Here is a 5,804-nt window from a genome sequence, read left to right on the forward strand (position 1 = left end):
ACTTGCTATTAAAAAAATTGCATTTCATGAGAAAATATGTCTCACATTTTCTTCTGTTAAGTTTCTATCATCTTCAACGTCAACCTATCTTACAGTATTTTATTTACTGTCACCCAGCTCCCATCTTATTTGCCGGGAACCATTAGATTAGCAAACAGAATCCAAGCATTCTATATGCTTTCTATATCCACTATTGACAAGGTGAAACCATACTAAGAAGATTGAGCAGAGACCTATTTCTGACATATTTTGCTTATGAGAGGAAGGAAAGCAGCCATGAGAATGGTGTTGTCACTTACTGTATTCTGGCACATATCTTTAAGGTACCCAGATTTACAGCTCCAGATTCCTGATTGTCTAAAACTTCTAAGAAAATAGTCTAATAAATTTAATCACATCCCTAAAGTCAAGTCTTGCTCAGAAAGAAGGGATATCTTCAGAGTTAAATAATATTATAATGCTGAAAATAGCAAGATTAAGAAATATGATTGTTTTGAAGTTCAAGTTAATTTAGGAATCTTCATGATTTTTAAATAGAGTTCCAATTGGCAATTAATTTCACAATTCATATTGCAAACTTCATTTTGCTCATTCTGTTTTGCAGATTTTTTTCCTGAGAAACTGCAAAGTATTACAGGAAAGTAACAGCTACTAATTTATTTCTATTCATTCTCATTTATTCTTTTTTCTCATCAGCATTTTTTATGAGTTGATATCAATATATGACCCAGCTACCATCTGTGTATATCAATTAGTTCTGAATAATAAGTTAATGCCTAATCTTAACAAATGACTAACATGCATTTTCTTCTTGTTCTGTGTTGTTTTTTTCAAAATCCTATTATATCCAAATTTTATATAAAAAAGAAAGAAAAGGAATAAAAAAGACAGTGAGGCATGCATGTATATTGTAACAGTTTTTTTTTTATAATAAAATTAAGCACCTATAAGAGAGATGTTGGTCAATTCAAGTAACAGAGTCATGGTAAGTAGGAGCTTTTGAATCTCCTCTCATCACTTCATCTCTTGCTGTGAACTTTAGCATGTTGCTATCCATGAGCTACAGGTATCCTCTGAAAATGGGGGAACAGTAATGCTGTAATGCTGACTTCAACGCAAACAAGAACAACATCGTAGTTTTTTCCGCCTGATCCATTTAAATATTTTGGTTTTAGAATAACCCGCGCATTTTAGGGTGAAGTAGGTGGGAAGCTGAGGTCCTGGGGCAAGGGTCTGGGACAAAAGTGAGAGAAGTATTGGTGAGTATTGAGTGGTAAAGCCAGAAAAGAGAAAAAAAAACTCCAGTTGGATCAACATTGTTGCAGGTCATGGGTGGGACTCACAGTGACGATGCCTACTATTGCAGGGGTCCCAGTGCCTACTGGAGTGAGAGCCACTGATTAGTTCCCAGAGGAAACCCAGCAAAAGACCCAGAACAGGAAGCCCAGGATGGGAAGTACAGTTGGGGTGAAGGCCAGGGAGAAACATGCTCTGCAGTGGCTGAGAAAAGTCCAGACGTTGAGGTGGATGTGCCTCCAGTTAAGTGCAGGCCTTCAGCTCTGTCTCTGCCAGGTATGCTTTGCCTAGGGCCTGAACATGGACCATGCCTCATTTTAGGCACTCCATGGCATTTTCAATGCCAGCACAGGCGGATGGCATCTCTCGGCCCATCTACTCTGTGACCCACAGCAGGTCCGTGGGGGTACTCTAGGTGCTGGTGGCTCATTGCCAGTGCATAGTCAGTCCATGGAGGGTCCAGAGCCATTAAACAGTCTATAAGGAACATGGAAGGAGCAATGATTTTGTAAATTGAGGTATGATTGACATATCACATTAAATTAGTTTCAGGGATACAACATGATTCCATATTTGGTTACATTGCAAAATGATTGTCTAAATCGAGTCATGGTGTTTGTTTCTCAGTTGGTATTTAAATAAATAATGTCTGTCTATGTTATATTTTCATTAACTATAATCCTCGCAATGACGGCAAACAGGTAAACTTTTCATGTAGATTCTTGCAAGGTGAAAATATGTAAGGAGGTGATATTTATGTTTTTAGTTTGTTAAGGAATATGAACTCATTAACTGATTGGAAAATGATTGGATGGGATGGGATGAGGAACTAAACCTCTCAAGCTTGGCTTAGACAAGGTTGTGTCACAACAGGGAAGTATATAACTGATGGTGGTGGTGGTTGTTGTTTTGCTTCTTATAGATTACAAAATAGTTTAAACACAAAGGTGTAAAATATTTTAGTCTTTGTATCAGTATACAATTCCACAGTAACAAGTTTCATCTATTAAAATTTTTAAACCTGTATATACACTTTCTGATTATTCTTTCTGCCTTTGTGGATGAGATACAGATATTTTTGTATCCATGGCAGAGAAAAATGAATCATTTTGTCTTCTTGTATTAACCCAATGAAAAATTAAATTAACATGAGGAAGTGTGTTTATTTGAAGGACACATGTTTTCATGTTTATGAAGAAGTCACCTTACTTTTTAACTAAGTTTAAGGTAGTGGAGTACTACTTAGTTAATTACTTAGTCATACTATCTTATTTAGTGCTGGTTGGTATTAATCAGGCAACTAACTTTTCAAAATCATTCAAAAAGTTGAGATTTGAATGAAAGTTAAATATTCTTGGCAGATAATATGAAGGTAATGACTGACTCTTCACTCCAACAATGGCATTTTTTCAGAATCTATACCACTTTGACCTCTTTTTCAGTATTTCAAATTGTAAAACTCCATAATTTTTTCCATCTGGCAAGGAACTCTATCAGCAAAATGCATTGCCATCTTCAACTGTCAAGTAATTTATGATCTAATATGAGAGCAAGAGATGTTTAAGAATAAATGGATATCTTTCCCTACCAAGTGCATGAGACATCTTCTCATCTGACAAATTTAAAATTGGTATTTATCAACATAGGGGAAATATGGCAAGATACCAAAGTTTAACTTCACTCTATTCTATCAACCTATAGTATAATGAGCTGTCACACATGTCACAAGCAATCACTGTCTAAATTTTTATCCGCTTTGAACTTGAGCAATGGCCCTTTTTACTGTTTTCATTTTCTATTCTCACTCACCATCAAATATTTTTTGAAGTTTTAGATACCAGTTTTAAAAACACATAATATATATAAAAAAAACACCTTTAGAATCTTTTGTATGTATTTTGCAAGTCAAATACACTCCTTTCACGACTATCCCCATCTTAATTTCTACACTTTAATAATATTCATGGTGTTGTCATACTTCCTTTAGATATAGTACATACTGTTATTCAGATTGTGTGAATGAAAAGCTAAGCAAACCTCACCCCTAAAATTATTTAAATTGATTTTAATTGAATAACTACAAGTGAAACAGCATATTCTTTGCTAAGCAAGTAGATGGCATAAGAATATACTGCTAAGTTCTTCGACAAATGCAACTTGAGAGATTTAAAATCATAATTGTTTTATAATGAAATGTTATTTCATAAAAAAGCTTTGTTTTCATATTATTTTAAAAATACACTGGAAAGTTATAAAATGGCAGTTGGTCAAACAACACAATGCGCTATATAATTTCTCATGAGGTTAGTGGATGTCAAAGTAAAATTGTACCAGAGTCAATTAAGTTTATGGAATGATGAAATAACTTTGTTTATGTGATTTTTATTTTATTTCATTTTAAAATGCATTATGAGATATTTTATAAGTACAGACATGTATAAAGAATGAGATAACAAGCATTAGTGTGTCCACTGTTGAAATCAAAATAAAAAAAATAATAAAAATAATTTTGAAATTTCCTGTGTAATTCTTCTTGATCTCTACCTTGACTTCCCTTCCTATCCTACCCCATCCAAAATACTCAAATACTCTCCATAGTGGGTATTTGTCAATCAGCTAAAATTTCACAGAACCTTGCTACATATGTTTGTAAATAACTGTGTAGTAGTATTCTGTATATTTAAATGTTACATTATTGGTGCCTATTGTTTCTGTAATCTATGACATTCTAATTTCTATTCAGGAATATAGTTTATTTCATGTCATAAGTATACTAGATTATATTCAAAACTGTTATGTGAATCTAAGTTATTACTATTTATTACATTTAAGTTATTACTATTGATTTTTTGATACAAACGACACTGATGAGAACATTTCTGTGACTGTCACTTGGGCACAGATGTGAGTTTCTCAAAGATATATACTTAGGAATATAATTGCTGTTTTGTAGAATAGTGTATTTTTTAAATACATCAAATATTGCTGGATCTTATTCCAAAGGCTGAAACAATTTGCAACTGAAATGTTAGTGTATAAGTATATCCCCTTTTTTTTTTTTTTTTACAGATTTGATAATTCTTGATCTTGTCATACCTCAGTGATTCTCATCGGAAGACAGTTATGCCCCTGGGGTTTGGCAATGTCTGCACTTTTTTTCCTAGTGTGGTCCCTAGAAGTTTTTTTTTGTTTTTTTTTAACTGTGCCAAAATATACAAAACATAACCATCTTAATCATTTTAGGTGTACAGTTGTGTGGTATTAAGAATAATCACATATAGTACAACCATCACCACCATCCATATAGAAAATTTTTCATCTTCCAAAACTAAAACTCTATACCCATTAAACACTAACTCCTCATTCCCAAACCCTGCTCCCTAGCTCCTGGCAACCGCCATTCTACTTTCTGTCTTTATGAATTTGACTAAGTACTTCATACAGGTAGAATCAAACAGTAATTGTCCTTTTGTTCCTGCCTTATTTCAATTAGCGTAACGTGTTCAGGTTCTTTCATGTTGTACTGTATATCAGAATATCCTTCCTTTTTAAGGCCAAATAATACTGTTTTGTATAAATATACAACATTTTGTTCATCCATTCATCTGTTAATAGACACGGGTTGTTTCTACCTTTTGGCTAATGTAAATGAGGCTTTTACAATCATCGGTGTTCAAATATCTGTACAAATCCATCCTTCCAGTTCTTTAGAGTACATATAGAGTGATATTGCTAGATCATATGGTAAGTATATTTAATTTTTAGGAACCACCATACTGTTTTTTCAAACTAGCTCCACTCTTTTGTATCCCACCAGCAATGCACAGGTATCCTAATTTCTCCACATCCTAACACTTGTTACGTTCTTTTATCTTTAAAAAAATAATAGCTAAAATTATCTGGAGATTTTTGATTGTCACAGTCTGAGGGATACTACTGACATGTTAGTGTGTAGTGTTTGGGGATGCAGCTAAGTATCCCATAACACACAGGGCAGGCCCCAAAACAAAGAATATCTAGCCCAAGATGTCAGTAGTGCCAAGGCTGAGAAAATTTGGTTCTACTTAATTATTTTTTAACAAATTCATGAGTGTAAAATGGCATCTAATGATATAAATTAGAATATATATATATATATATATATATACATATACATATATATATATACACATATTATCTGTATTTGTTATAAAATTGTTGTCAATTCCACATGTTTTTATTGGAACATTTTTGAGTTACATTGATAGACCAAATTTATCAAGTTTATATTTACGATTTGATTTAACCAGAAACACAGTAAATATATGCATTGATTGAGGTCTCCTTATATGTTTAATGTTAATTTATATCTTTATCTTCTTCAGCCATGCTATAATTTTAAGAAACTTGAACTTTCCATGTGTCATTTTCTCGTTTTGTACTGTATCTTTTTTGGTATTTAGTCCACATGTATTTAAAAATATATAAATAGTTATTACTATTTCTATTGATAATTACAAAGGTTTAGC

The 5,804-nt window shown here is 32.9% G+C and overlaps 1 long non-coding RNA gene across 1 annotated transcript in view; it reads left to right on the forward strand.

The window, feature by feature from the left end:
- Nucleotides 1-1,590, forward strand: part of LOC120586235 (uncharacterized) — a 23,205-nt gene extending 21,615 nt beyond the window's left edge. Inside the window, exon 3 of the long non-coding RNA XR_005648646.1 lies at nt 1,367-1,590. This is a non-coding gene — a long non-coding RNA (uncharacterized LOC120586235). The remainder of the gene's footprint in view (nt 1-1,366) is intronic.
- Nucleotides 1,591-5,804: the final 4,214 nt, after the last annotated feature.

This window comes from Pteropus medius, unplaced genomic scaffold (genome assembly GCF_902729225.1).
Source record: "Pteropus medius unplaced genomic scaffold, Ma_sr-lr_union100, whole genome shotgun sequence".
Classification (NCBI taxonomy): domain Eukaryota; kingdom Metazoa; phylum Chordata; class Mammalia; order Chiroptera; family Pteropodidae; genus Pteropus; species Pteropus medius.